This window comes from Rhinopithecus roxellana, chromosome 1, assembly GCF_007565055.1.
Source record: "Rhinopithecus roxellana isolate Shanxi Qingling chromosome 1, ASM756505v1, whole genome shotgun sequence".
NCBI classification, from domain to species: domain Eukaryota; kingdom Metazoa; phylum Chordata; class Mammalia; order Primates; family Cercopithecidae; genus Rhinopithecus; species Rhinopithecus roxellana.
Window position 1 is genome coordinate 205,729,250 of NC_044549.1, and position 14,901 is coordinate 205,744,150.

At 46.4% G+C, this 14,901-nt stretch overlaps 1 long non-coding RNA gene across 1 annotated transcript in view; it reads left to right on the plus strand.

Annotated features, from left to right (window-relative positions):
- The window catches only part of LOC115899281, a 96,614-nt gene that overhangs the window by 16,085 nt on the left and 65,628 nt on the right, over window positions 1-14,901 (plus strand). The window contains exon 2 of the long non-coding RNA XR_004059026.1: window positions 8,964-9,087. This is a non-coding gene — a long non-coding RNA (uncharacterized LOC115899281). The remainder of the gene's footprint in view (window positions 1-8,963; window positions 9,088-14,901) is intronic.

The window sequence follows — 14,901 nt, forward strand, 5'->3', positions numbered from 1 at the left end:
TCGTACTCCACATGGATTCTTGTTTTGTTTTTTGTTTTTTTGTTTTTTTTTTGAGACAGGGTCTCACTCTGTCATCCATGCTGGAGTGCGGTGGTGCCATTTTGGCTCACTGCAACCTCCACCTCCCGGATTCAAGTGATTCTCCTGCCTTAGCCACCTGAGCAGCTGGGACTATAGGTGTATGCCACCTCGCTGGCTAATTTTTGTATTTTTAGTACAGATGGGGTTTCACCACGTTGGCCAGGCTGGTCTTGAACGCCTGACCTCAAGTGATCCGCCCGTCTCCACCTCCCAAAGTGCGGGGATTATAGGCGTGAGCTATTGCACCCATATTTCTTTTTATATAAAAATGATGTCTTGGCCGGGCACAATGGCTCACGCCTGTAATCCCAGCACTTTGGGAGGCCGAGATGGGCAGATCCCGAGGTTAGGGGTGTGAGACCAGTCTGGCCAACATGGCGAAACCCCGTCTCTACTAAAAATACAAAAATTAGCCGGGCATGGTGGCACATGCCTGTAATCCCAGCTACTCAGGAGGCTGAGGCAGGAGAATCACTTGCACCCAGGAGGAGGTTGCAGTGAGCCAAGATCGCACCGTTGTACTCCAGCCTGGGCAACAGAGTGAGACTCCATCTCAAAAAAAAGAAAAAGAAAAAAAAAAAAAAGATGTCTCTGCCTCTCCCTCTGCCCTTCAAGTGAAAGTGAAATTCCAGATTTCTCCCCATTGGGCCACTCTGTATCCCCCAGTATCCCCCAGTCTGAGAAGGGAGATGAGGGGGGATGCAGGAGAGGCAGGCAGCATCTGAAGACTCATTTGCTGCGAATGGATTTGTTTCCTTATCTATTGAATGATTGAACTTAAAAACATGTTTAAAAATGTCAACCAGTACAAAAGGGTAGATCATGAAAAGTAACCCTTCCGTCTGTGGCCCGTGTCCCTCAAACCTTGCAGCGGCCATTCTTGCCTGTCCCTTATATACCCATCCATGCTAATGGATTCCTGGCTAGTAGTAGACGGTAACTACCCACGGAAAGTAAGCTGCAGTGCTGTGAAAACCAGCTCTGAGCACTGCACTTCCCAGGCTAAAGCAGCCTCCGTGCTGAATGGCCAGCTACAGCGTGGTCAACCTGCCATTTGATTGTTGTCCTTGGCTCACACCACATAGGGGTGAATTTGCAAGGACTCCACACTTGAGTGCAATTGGGGCATTTAGTGCCACCCTCCTTGGCTGTAGATCTGTGCCCTCACCAGGAGATTATTGTCATCGAGACTTCCCAGGTTAGCTGTTGTCTCATCTCTCCCTTAAAGTCATCCAACCAGAGGGAGGAGCACAGCCAAAAGCTCCATCAGGTAGAAGGGCGGGTGGGAGAGGAGGGTGGAGGAGCCTGCCTCTGAGTGCTGTTACAGCAGTGCCGGAGATGACGGGGAGACTTCGGCATGGTGGGGGGCGGGGGGGCCTTATTCCTCCCCACTCCGCTTTGTACCTGACAGGCCTAGAGGCTCACCTGAGAGGCAGTACTCTTTGTCTACCTTTCCCGTGGGAAATCACCACCGCCAGCATAACCCCTGAACTCTGCTGGGCCACTGCCAGCAACTTCCAAGCCTTTCCCCTGCCGATTACAGTGACATGATGTCGTTTTTATTGAGGCAAGATTAGATTTTTTTTAAAGGTTTTCAAAAGTGTCGTTCACATGATCTCTAGTACTTTTCCTATTGCTTGAAGACCACAGAGCTGCCAATTTCAATTTGCTCCAGCTTTTGTCACTGGAAGAAGCTTAAAAGAAGAAAGAAAGGGGGAGAAAGACTGGATGAAAATATTCCTCTTGGCCCTAGCAGTTAGTGCGAGGGTGGTGGGGGACACCCGCGTCGCCCACTTCCTTCGTATGACTGCTATAATAAGATGTCGGGAGCCTGAGCTCCTGGAGTCGCACCTGGCCTCCTGACAGTGCATGAAGATCACTTGACGCAGGGTTTTCATGTCGTAGCTGGAGAGGGAATGCACAATCTTGAGTCATTCACAGGAGCTGGAGAGGGTTAGAGAGGATGCTGGTTTCCTGGGAGATGGGTAAAATAAACTCATGGAAAAGTTTTCCTTCCTTCTGATTCCATTTTACTAATTCTCCTTCTTGGAGGCAAGGTTTGCCTTTATGCATTCATTCGCTAATTTATTCATTCAACATATTCATTGAGCACGAACCGTGTGCATGACCCTGTAGGATGAATAAGGCAAAGTCCATACCATTCACCATTTAAAAAGATAAATTGGAGAATGCCTATTTGCATGAATCCTACTTTTTCAGGTGTCACTTGAGCCCTCAACATGGGTCTTATGAAGGAAAATCATGGAAAACCTCAGAGCTAATCACATCGCTTTGATAGGAAATCAGAGCACGAACATCCGAGGGGTAGGGGACATGCTGAGGAGGGGTCTCCCACTCCATGGGAGTCCTATAGTAGAAACAGTATTTACACATCACGACCATTTAGCAGCCACTTCCAGACTCCGAATAGCCTGATAGTCACAGCAGCCTGTGAAGTAGAGAGGGGCAAAATATGCCATCCCTCTGCACTGCACTGGGCACGTTGTAGGTGCCCAATGAGTGTTGAATGAATGCTGCTGCAACTTACAGCTCTGAGACAGGCTCAAGAGTACTTAAGAGATTAGTCCCAAGTTATCTGCTGGTAAGTAGCAGAGCCCAGGCTGGAATGCAGATGTCCTGAATCCACACATCGAGGCCGATCGTGACTCCTAGAGGCACTACTCTCTGGAGATTTCTCCAAACTACTGTCCTTCCATTGATTGGTAGGAGAGTGACTCCAGAGTCACCCCCCTTGAAGGTTGCAATGAGTAGAGAGTAATTTTAATGGACAGAAGTCAGCCTGACCTCTGATGTGAACAGGGCATTTCATGACGGCACCTCTGCCTCCTTGGAAGGTCCTCCCAGGGTTTAGTTGGTTGGACTAAAAAACTGGGTTTCAGGGGTGGTTCTTTGCGTCTGGATTTCTAAACTGTCCCAGATTGAGTTGGAAATGTCCTTGGGGGCTTGTTTCCTTTGTGAAGTCTATGCATCGCCCCCCAACACACCCCAACTCATTCTATCTCTGTCAATCATGTGGATCAGGAAAAGATGGGTTCAGAGCAAACTTGTGAAAAAACAACCCCCCGTTTGTGTTTTGTGAACCTTAACTTTTCTCCTCCAGAGAGGGATGGAAGGGACACTGTGACAGTGGGGTAACTCCCAGGGAGTTTGGACCTCATCAGGGTTACAGAGCAAGGAAATGGCAGACTAGAACCAGAATTTGGAAGCCTAATTGCGGCTGCAGTAGCCCTGGACTGGAAAAGACCCAGAAAGTCATCGAGTCCCTTCCCCTGCCCCTGGGATGAGAATCACAGCACATACCCGGGGCCTAGGGCTGGATATGAATGATGTTCCTTGCCAGGAAATGCAGTGTGGGGACACAGAGGAGGCTGCAGGAACAGAGAGTCAGTCTGGTTGAAAAGGAAGACCAGAGAGCATGAAACTCCATCTTCTTGTTCTCTTTACCCCAAGAACACGAGCGTGTACAGAAGGCTTTGAACTAGAAATCAGAGAAGGACCCAGGTTCCAGTCCCGCCTGCCATAGACTTACTGTGTGTGTCCCTGGAGAAGGTTTTCACTGCTGCCCCTCTGGGCCTCAGTTTCTCCATGGGTAGTCTAACGACTTTTAAACCATGCCTCAAGGCCTTTCATCCCCAGGGAATGTGGGATTAGGGCCTGCGGTGGTGCTGAGCAGGAGGGGCTCTTATAAGCCCTCTCGGCCTTCTACCACAACAGTTTGGCTTTTACCTGTTCATATACTGCATGTCCTCAATTATTTTTACTATTAGTAGTACTATTAGTATTAGTATATTAGTTCTACTACTATTAATAAAAATAAGTGATGAATGAATGGTTTGTTCCCCTCTTTGGAAAGAATCGCTGATGTAGCAGTAGCTTTGCTGATGCAAAAGGACCTTCCCAGTGCTGACAGGAGCCAGTTGGAAGCTGTGAGCTCTGTGGTTTTCTTTTATGAGCTGGTCTGATTATAGCTGTTGGGGGTTGCATTGTGTCCCCTAAAAAGATATTCAGTCTTCACCTCCAGATCCTCAGCATTGACCTTATTTGGAAATAGGGCCATTGCAGATGTAATTAATAAAGATGAGGTCATAATGGAATAGGGTGGGCCCTTAATCCAGTATGAGTGGTGTCATAAAAGTAGATGAGACACAGAGACAGAGACACACGAGGCGAGATGGAGGCAGAAGCTGGAGTGATGTAGCTGCTGGCTGAAGAATGCTGTGAATTGCTGGCAACCACCAGAGACTAGGAAGAGGCAAGGAAGGAGTTTCCCTTACGGGGTTCGGAGGAAGCATGGTACTGCTGACTCCTTGGTTCTAGGTTGCTGGCCTCCAGACCATGACATAATACATTTTTGGTCTTTTTTTTTTTTTTTTTGAGACAAGAGCCTCGCTCTGTTGCCCAGGCTGGAGTGCAACGGTGCAATCTCAGCTCCCTGCAACCTCTGCCTCCCGGCTTCAAGTGATTCTCCTGCCTCAGCTCCCTGAGTGGCTGGGATTACTGGCGCCTGCCACTACACCTGGCTAATTTTTGTATATTTAGTAGAGATGGGTTTTCTCTATGTTGGCCAGGTTGATCTTGACCTCCCGACCTCAGATGATCCACCCTCCTCAGCCTCCCAAAGTGCTGGGACTACAGGCATGAGCCACCGAGCCTGGCCCATTTTTGGTCTTTTAAGCCACTCAATTTATGGTTTTTTGTTATGGCAGCCCCCTGAGAAGCTAAAAGATCACTCCACCTCCAATATTATGCTTAAAAACAAAATCTAAAGGCTGGATGCAGTGCCTCACACTTGTAATCGCAGCACTTCGGGAGGCCGAGGTGGGCTGATTGCTTGAACTCAGGAGTTGGAGATCACCCTGAACAACATGGCGAAACCCTGTCTCTATGAAAAATACACAAAATTATCCAGGTATAGCAGTGCACATTTGTAGTCCCAGCTACTTGGGGCTGAAGCAGGAGGATCACTTGAGCCTGGGATGTCAAGGCTGCAGTGAGCTGAGATGGTGCCACTGCACTCCAGCCTGGGTGACAAAGTGAGACTGTGTCTCTAAATAAATAAACACGTAAAATAAAAAAAAACCTTACAACCTCCGTTTCCTTTAACTTCTAAGAAATGTTCAAACGAAAGTAGGTTTGGCTTGAACTTACATTTTGAAATGTTAATTACAGTCTCATTAAAATATTTCATGTTCTTAAAGCTATGAAATCTTTGCATGTAGGGTCCTATGTGTGGTATATATTGGGTAGTAAAATAAACAAGTTAATAAATAATCTCCCTCCTCAACAAACAGAAAAAAAGCTCCACCAATTCCCCTCTCTCCCAGTCTTTTGAAAAGCAAATTTGCTATGAACTGGCTGCTTCGTTTATCTGAGTTCAGACTGAGGGTGTTTCACTTTCCTCGCTCGGAGCAGGGCATGATTGGATTAAATGGGATGCAGAATCATTTTTCACCTCTGCAGAAACGATCCCACTTGCCTCTGATGATCTTCCTTGCGTTTTCTTCCATCTACCCATCTTCCTGAGGGCAGGTTTCCAGTTCTGGCTTCTCCTCTGGTGCCCTTGATCAAACCCACAGTCTGGCAGACGAAGTGCAGCCCCTCCTTCGCCATCCCCATGGAGATCCAGGAATTTGTGGGAGTCGCCTCATTTCTGGTTACTGAATAACTGGCGGGGCATCGAATGTCAGGGCTAAGAAAACAGGCCTGCCTACCTGTTGGACTGAATGACCTCATAGCCTGAGCTGTTCTCATGGTGTTGGCTTGCACTGTCTGTCAGCGACTCTTTCATCACGAGCCCAACTGACATCGTACTGTTCTAAACACCTAACCCGAAGATTGTCACGGTGCTTACAACACAGCCAGAGACAGCAGTTAAGGCTCTGATTAAGCCTGGGGGCCATCTTGCATGAGGGAGTAAGGGGTCTTTTTTTTTCCAGCCTTAAGAATGGAAGATGTGAATGGGGAAGGAATGAAGGGGCTTATTGTGTTTTAATTCCAAATGTGTCCTCAACCTCCCTACCTGGATTTCCAGCCCAAGGCTTCGCTCAGCACTCGGCGGAGAAGAGCATACCATCTACCCACATTTGACCTGGCTGACCAGGGCTTTCCTGCAGGGAAGGGAAGATCCCCGCACCATTCCACCTGTGCATGTCTCTGATTGGAAAATGATCTTCTCTGAGTTTTAGTGAACAACTGGAGGGCCTCCATTAGATTGTATTTATGGGCCACTTTTCACCGCTGGATTCCCAAGCAATGACTCTGAAACATTCCCACAAAATAATAGAATGAATGCAAAATAACCTTATTATTTATTTATTTATTTTATTTTTTCAGACAGAGTTTTGCTCTTGTTGCCCAGGCTGGAGTGCAGTGGTGCGATCTTGGCTCACTGCAACCTCTGCCTCCTGGGTCCAAGCAATTCTCCTGCACCAGCCTCCCGAGTAGCTGGGATTACAGGCGCCTGCCGCCAAGCCTGCCTAATTTTTGTATATTTAGTAGAGACAGGGTTTCACCATGTTGGCAAGGCTGGTCTTGAACTCCTGACCTCAGGTGATCCACCTGCCTCAGCCTCCCAAAGTGCTGGGATTACAGGCATGAGCCACCATGCCAGGCCTGGAAAATGATCTTGAAAGCAAGTCATAGCTTCCTCAAGTCAGAGTTGGAAGGATTAGGGAGATACTAAAAGGGAAGTTACTTATTCTATGTGATATAAATTCATTCATTTGCTTAGTCATTCATTCACCTATTCAATCACGAAATGAACACTTTCTGAATGCCTGCCCTAGTCCATGCACTGTGTGATGCATTCGGGAAAAAAAGACAAAGTCACAGGTCAGTGACATGAACGTGACTTGGACCCAAGAAGAAGCCTGTCCAGACGGCTGAGAGCCATTAGGAAGAAGAAAGCTCAAGTAGTGGTTGGGGAAGCAGGGAGGAGCGTTTTGGCTTAAGACTAGAATACAGATTTTCTTTTTTTTTTTTGAGACGGAGTCTCGCTCTGTCACCCAGGCTGGAGTGCAGTGGCCGGATCTCAGCTCACTGCAAGCTCCGCCTCCCGGGTCCACGCCATTCTCCTGCCTCAGCCTCCCGGGTAGCTGGGACTACAGGCGCCGCCATCTCGCCCGGCTAATTTTTTGTATCCTTTAAGTGGAGACGGGGTTTCACCGTGTTAGCCAGGATGGTCTCGACCTCCTGACCTTGTGATCCGCCCGCCTCGGCCTCCCAAAGTGCTGGGATTACAGGCTTGAGCCACCGCGCCCGGCCTAGAATACAGATTTTCAAAGCATAGGCCCTTGGCACTGGACATTAGAATGATCGGGGGAGTATCTCAGTCAGCTTTGGCTGCCTTAACAAAATACCTTCACAGCAGGAATCGATCGTCTCCCAGTTCTGGAGGCTGAATGCCCAAGAGTAAGGTGCTAGCAGGGTCTGTCTGTTTGGTGAGGGCGCTTCCTGGCTTACAGACAACTCTCATCTGGCTGTGTCTTGTCATGGCCTTTCCTGGGTACTTGAGGGCAGAGAGAGCTGTCTGACGTGTCTTCTTATGAGGGCACTAATCCCATTCATCATGGAGTCCCCTCCCTCATAACCTCATCTAAACCTAATGACCTCCAAAAGGCCCCATCTCCAAATGCCATCACATTACGGGTGAGGGCTTCAGTATGTGAATTTGGGGGTGAAACAATTCAGTCCATAGCAGGGAACTGGTTAAAATGCAGATTCCAAACTTCCACCCTAAACCTCCTGAATCCGTGTTTCTGGAACAGGTCTCGGAAATCTGCCTGTTGATTCTTAGGTGCACTAAAGTTGGAGAATGTCCTCTTTAGGATGATTTGGGCTGCTACATAGAAAAGGATGTTTCCAGGGAGAGCTGGAGCCAGTGAATGCACACATGAACGAGGAACGTTGGCCTTGGGGCAAGGCCCAGAGTTTCATATATTTGTGAATTTATTTATAACTGAGGCTTTGGCTGACGTAGAGCAGAGCAAAGGATAGGCTAGGATGTAGTTTTGCAAAATGTCAGGATACAACCCTATGTCCTGTAACTGAATTTGTCTCAAGAATTTAAGGACACTCTCTCTTTTTCCCTTCCCTTCCCTTCCCTTCCTTGCTTTCTTGCTTTCTGATTTTACCTGCTTTTTCTAAGGAAGTCAGCTTGTATAAGGAGATTTAAAGACAGGCATGCAATTCTGAGGGATCATTGGGGTGAATTATTTGTTACCTGTCGTTGCTTATTCACCTGACTGGGGAGATTAACATTCTCCTTTGAGGTTTCTTTTCCTTTTTGGAGCTGCTGTGGCTCTTGCCAGAGTCTCCAGGCAACCTTCCGCTGGGGAGAGAAAACCTCCACCAGTCTCCAACTATACTTGGCTCTCAATAAGAAAGCAAGAGGGCCAGGCACACCAGTGGCTCACACCTAGCTCTTTGGGAGGCCGAGGCAGGAGGATTGCTTGAAGCTAGGAGTTTGAGACCAATCTGGGCAACAAAATGAGATCTCTCTCTCTCTCAAAAATAGATAAATAAATAAATAAATAAATAAATAAATATTAACAAGTCGTGGTGGCACACACCTGTAGTTGCAGCTATTCCAGAGGTTGTGATGAGAGGATCACTTAAGTCCAGGATGTCAAGGCTGCAGTGAGCCATAATCTCACCACTGCACTCCAGCCTGGGCTGTTTTGCCCAGTGAGTAATTACAATCGGAGGAAATCAATACTGAAAATTGGGGTGCCTTTGCCATCCACTTACTGCTTCAGCATGAAATGTTTGAATGCCTTCCATGGCATGGTGTGAGTTGCTGGGGTTCGTTAGGTGACTAAGACAGACACAGCCCCTATCTTCATGGCATTTATAATCTACAGGTGAAAAGAAACAAGAAAACGATGGATGGCAATGAAGGTTGGTGAGAGTCACGCTAATTCTCCCGTGGTTCCTTCTTCATGCCCTCAGAGACTGAAACCTCGCTCACGGCTGGATGGCTCATCGGTACGCAAAATATCCTCGTCCTACATTCATTTTGTTTGTTTGTTTGTTTGCAAACATTTGCTGAACTCCTATGACATGTCATGTTGAATAAATATGTCCTGGGCTCTGCTTATAACCTTAGAGGCAGATTTTTAAAAATGAACAATATGTAAAACCTTGTCGCAAAGAGCTCAGAGTCAAGTGAGGAAGTCAGACAAATAAACAAATTTCATCAAGGCTATGATAATGACTCAAATAATGGTCTGTACCGGGCCATAAGGGAATGTAGGGGTGGAGAAAGGGGTACAGGAGAGATTATTTCTGCTGGAGAAAGGAGCAAGGGCCAAGTCGTCCAGCAGGGATCCCTGAAGGGAGAGAGTGCAGGCTAGACTTGAAGCATATTAGGAGTGTTTTAATTCTTTTAGTACTTCCCAGCCAATAGGTTAAATGATAACTAATTCAATCATTCACTGAATCATTCAGTAGCCATATATTGAGTACCTATGATTTCCTTAGTGAGCCAGCTATACAAATCATTGGATTAACCACTCAACCCAGCAACTAGCTAGCTGGCCCCACTGACAGGTGACAAGCTATATAATCAAGCATTTGGGGAGTCAATAGAAGAAGTGAAAAAGTCTGTCTATTGACCCCAGAGAGGCTACCTGTGAACTGCAATGGCCAAAAGTGTCCAGTCACTTCCAAAGCTTCTTATTTAGAAAAAGGCAGGTTCTGCGGACTTCTCTTAATTTTTATAACAGAATGACAGCTCCATTGTCTTCCAGGCTGGTATCTAAAGTATGAAGATAATATATATGAGATATATATATAAAATTATAGTTTATTTTGTTTTCAGTTCTAAATAATGTATGCTTATGGGAAAAAAAATAGAAAAATACAGATAAGGTGAAAGAAGATAACTACTCATTATTTGCCCTTTTTCTTGCTTTTCTTTATGATTTTACATGATTATGATCACTGTATGTACAATACATACCTTGTATATAACTTATTACATGCTTTTGTCATATAACATTACAGCAACATAAATTCCTCATGTTTCATTTCAAATGACTGCATAATTTTTCATCACTTATGTACCATGATTTTCCTAATATGTTTAAGAATCTAACCTTTTAACAATTTATTTTTCTCAGGATAAATTTATAGAAGTGGAATTTCTAGTTAAAGAGAAGGGCATTATTAAGACTCTCAATAAATATTGTAAAATTACTTTCCAAAGAGTCATAAGAGTTTTATTCTCATGGTTATGGTAGTGTACAAGGTTAATTTTAAATTGTCTGGTATTTCTTTCCTGCCCCAAACATGATTGAGACAATAAATTAAGTCCTTTCCTTATATCTGATTGGGTCAACAGAAAGCAAGAGGTTTGAATGGTATTAGTCCAGATCCCTTACACTGAATAACAAATACCTTGCCCTTAGTTTTTATTCCACTCTGTTACAAAAGCTGGCCATCTTGGCGTCTTCTGCTAAGCCATCATTGAGCACCTCATTCACGATGTTACTCAATGTCCCTTCTATCAGGCCATAGTCTTTCTCTTTCACGTTAGTCATATTTCTACTTTTTGTCAGTGATGTTTGGCTATCAAGAAGCTTGTAGTTCACACTGGTGCTTGCTGGATTGTCTAAAGCCATCTCTCCTTCCCTTTAGGGGTGATTGAGAATAGGCTCAAGACCATTGGCTGAATGCACTTCAGAGCATCAGCTGGATTGATGGTGTATTAGTCCGTTCTCACACTGCTATGAAGAGATACCTGAGACTGGGTCATTTATAAAGAAAAGAGGGGCCAGGCATGGTGGCTTATGCCTGTAATCCCAGCACTTTGGGAGGTCAAGTCGGGTCGATCACCTGAGGTCAGGAGTTTGAGACCACTCTGGCCAACATGGTGACACCTGTCTCTACTAAAAATACAAAAATTAGCCGAGCATGGTGGTGGGCACCTGTAATCACAGCTACTTGGGAGGCTGAGGTAGAAGAATCACTTGAATCCCGGAGGCGGAGGCTTCAGTGAGCCGAGATCTCTCCACTGCACTCCAGCCTGGGCGACAGAGCAAGATTCCGTCTCAAAAAATTAAAAATAAAAATAAAGAGAAGAGGTTTAGTTTATTCACAGTTCTGCATGGCTGACAGACCTCAGGAAACTTAAAATCACGGTGGAAGGCAGCGCTCCTGGGGCAGCAGGAGAGAGAATGAGTGCCAGGTGAAGGGGGAAGCCCCTTGTAAAGTCATCAGCTCTCATGAGGACTTAGTCCCTGTCATGAGAACAGCATGGTGGAAATGGCCCCCGTGACTCAATTACCTCCCACCAGGTCCTCCCATGACATATGGGGATTATGGAAACTACAACTCAAGACGAGATTTGGGTGGGGACACAGCCAAACCATGTCAGATGGCAAGTAAGCTTCCAAAATGGCAGGGCTCTCTTCTAACCACTGTGTTGGGGGTGGGGGTGGGACCTCACACTTCCTCCCTGAGCTAGACTTTGGGATCTGCGTGTTCTGCCATGCAGACCGTGAGTCCACTTTTTCAAGTTACTACAGGGGAAAGATTATGGGCCTGCTTCTAGAAAACCAGTGGACTAGAAGCAGCAGGAGAATAGTGACCATCCTGTTTGGTAGTGGTGGTGGGTGGCCGAGAGGGGTGATTCACCGAGCAGGCAGCTTATCACAGAAGTCTAAGAGAGGCTGGAAAGCAGGCGCCTGCTCTGCTCTGAGGAGCCCAAAGGAGCAAAAGGCAGTGACTGTCTCCCGGTGTCCCTTACTCCATGAACACCTACGGGTCACCCATTGTTAGTTATTCTTCCTTCCCAAGGGGAGAGAGATGGGAAAGGCTCACTCCAACCCTCCTACTTCCTATTCTGGGGAGAGCAAGTCTCCCCTGTGTAGAAATGTGAGGAAGAGGAAATGAAGATTATCCTCCAAGGATACTTAGCTGCAGTAGTCACTTAACCTGTCTCTTAAAAAGGGGCATAATTGTACTTTTTTTCCCCTGCAATGGACTGGATTGTGCCCCTCCATAAATTCATGTGTTGAAACCCGAACCCCGAATGTGATGGTATTTAGAGATGAGGCCTTTGGGAGGTAATCAGGTTTAGATGAATTCCTAAGGGTGGTGCCTTCATGATGGGATTAGCACCTTTGTAAGAAGAAAGAAGAGAAATTAGACAGCTTGCCCACACACACTCTCTCTCTCTGCCATGTGAGGCCATAACTAGAAGTCAAGTCAGCTGTCTACAAGCCAGGGAGAAAGCCCTTACCAGAAACCCACCATGCTGGCACCCTGATCTTGGACTTCCAGCCTCCAGAACTGCGAGGAAATCCATTTCTGTGGTTTAAGCCACCTAGTCTACGGTGTTTTGGAATGGCAGCCCTAGCAAACTAATATGCCTTAGCAAAAAAATGGACATTTCTGATTTTTCACTTTATTTTTATCTTGACCTTTGCTAAGCACTTTATTTTTGCTTGACCTTTGCTTTATTTTTATCTTGACCTTTGCTATTGCTATTATAAATGTACTTATTTTTTAATTGTAAGCAACCCGAATTTTTATATCATCTGTAGGTAAATAATCATAAACTTGGAGTTCTAAGGTGAACATGCATAAGATACAGTGAGCAAATCAAGATGCTTTATGGGGATGGCTTTAAAAGCCAGGATCAGTGAGAACTGTAGTGATCAGGTATGGTTTTCTATGGGTGGCAGGGCTGGAGTTGGGTTTAAGTGGGTGTAAGATATGGAGAAGGGCAAGGTAAAGTAAGTCATGAGATCAAAGACAGTGCTGGAGTTGGGAATAATCCATGGCTAGATATGAACAACAGTCCTTTGCCCCTTAACGGTTTGTAAAGTCCTTTAACATCCATTATATCACAAAATCCTCATGATGACTCTACAAAGTGAATATAATTATCATTTCCATTTTACCCTTGGGGAACTAGACTCAGAGAGATCTGATGGTGAATGGGAGACTCGCACCTGGCTTTGTTGGTTGCAAATTTTATCGTTACTCCCACTCCCTATTGTATACTGTCTGAGTTGGGTAAGGAAACCAATTTGACCAAAGCAGAGGGAAGCAGTGCTCTGGAGAGAAGTGGGAAACTGGTACTGAGCTGACGCCAAACCAGACCGACAGGGTCCCTGAGAGCCGGGTGGTGCAGATTTTATGCAGGGGGAAACAGGGAACCACTGAAGGCTTTTGAGCAAGGGTGTGACATAATACAAGTAGAGAGATCCACCATACTGAGCGCTAGTGTGCAGAGAGGATTGGGAGGTCCAAAGAGGGAAGATGGTAGCAGAGATACCAGTGACAGAGCTTCTGGAAGGACTCTGCATATCCAGATTATATCGTTAGTAACCAGGATATGTTGGCTTCTTTTTTGGGATTCATCACCGTGCCATTGGAATTAGAATTGGAATTGAACATAACTGAAATATTCCATTCCTTTCATTCACCATCTTTATTAATGGGCCAGTATTGCAGAGATTTGGTCCATGTTATTTTCAGCATTTTTACTATACCTGCATCTCAGGAGGCTTCTCTGGCCCTGCCTATAAACAAAATTATGACTAACACAATGAACTAACATGTCTTAGAGCTGGAGCTAACATCAACTTGACTTTTATTATATTTGCTAAATATTTGCTGAGTGTTCACCATGTGCCCAACACTGTGCAAAGTTGCTCTGTTGGGAAAACAGAAGAGAATTGGCACAGAGCAGCTACTTAAGCTGCTCATGGGAAGCGGACAGGAGAGGGGGCTGGGACTGAGGACTGTGAGGATGGGAAACTGGTAGGAAGTTAGACAGGGACACAAAGCATGCACAAGAAGGAAACCAAGACCAACTCCTTTTGGATGCTGGAAGGATCCACCAGCAGCAGGGAGTGTCTGCCTCTGAGGCTGGCTTTGTCTTGTGTCAAAGGGTGTCCTGGAGACAGAAGCCCCTGGTGGAATCCGCTCTCAGAGCTCCTTTCTGCTCCGCTGTGGCCGGCCCTCTGCAACTGGCTGCTCCAGAGTAGTCGAGACTGCCTCCTCCTCGGCCCCAACACGCATATGTGCTCCCCTGGGGCTGCAGTGGAGGGCCCCACCCTCCACAGGGGAAGTCTGTGCTGTGAGGTGCAACAGGACACCTGGGTCCCAATGACAGTGACTCACTGTGTGCCCTTGGGCAGTTTATGTCTTCTCTTTGGTTTCTTCCTCTTTCAGAATTGGAGCAGCTCCTTGTAGCTTTAAAGGTCTGATGGTGGTTACTGCAGGACTGCAATGTGTGTCTGTGTGTGTGAGTGTGTGAGTGTGTGTGTGTTAGACTTGCTGTTTAATAGGGTGCTAAGACAGCAGGTGGGCCGTCCTTCCCACCCCCCACCCCCACACGTGTGGCTCTCATTACTGTCAGAAGGCGTTAAGTCGGCCCCATGGAGATGAGAACAGACCCCTTAATTAGGCACCATTCCCAGATTGCAGGAGGGACCAGCCTGGGCCTGGCTGCCCTGGCGTTGCGGGGAGCCCAGGCTGCAGGGCTGGAGGGGGCTGTGGGGGGCGGTTGCGGCCAGGGCATCTGAAGGACTCAGCAGGTTTACACTTCGCTGACCCGATGGATGAATGGGGCCCTGTCCACTCACATGGGAGCCTGGAATCTTCAATTATGGCAATTACATCAACAGGTCGGAAGGGCAGCACTTTCCACTGAAGAGGTTCAGTGCTTAAAAGAAAAATCCTAAAGCCACTATTTTTTTTTCTTTCTTTTTTTTTTTTTTAAAGGGATTGGGTTGATAGAAGAAGACCCCCATCTCCAGTCTAATTGAGCCATGGGTAGGAAAA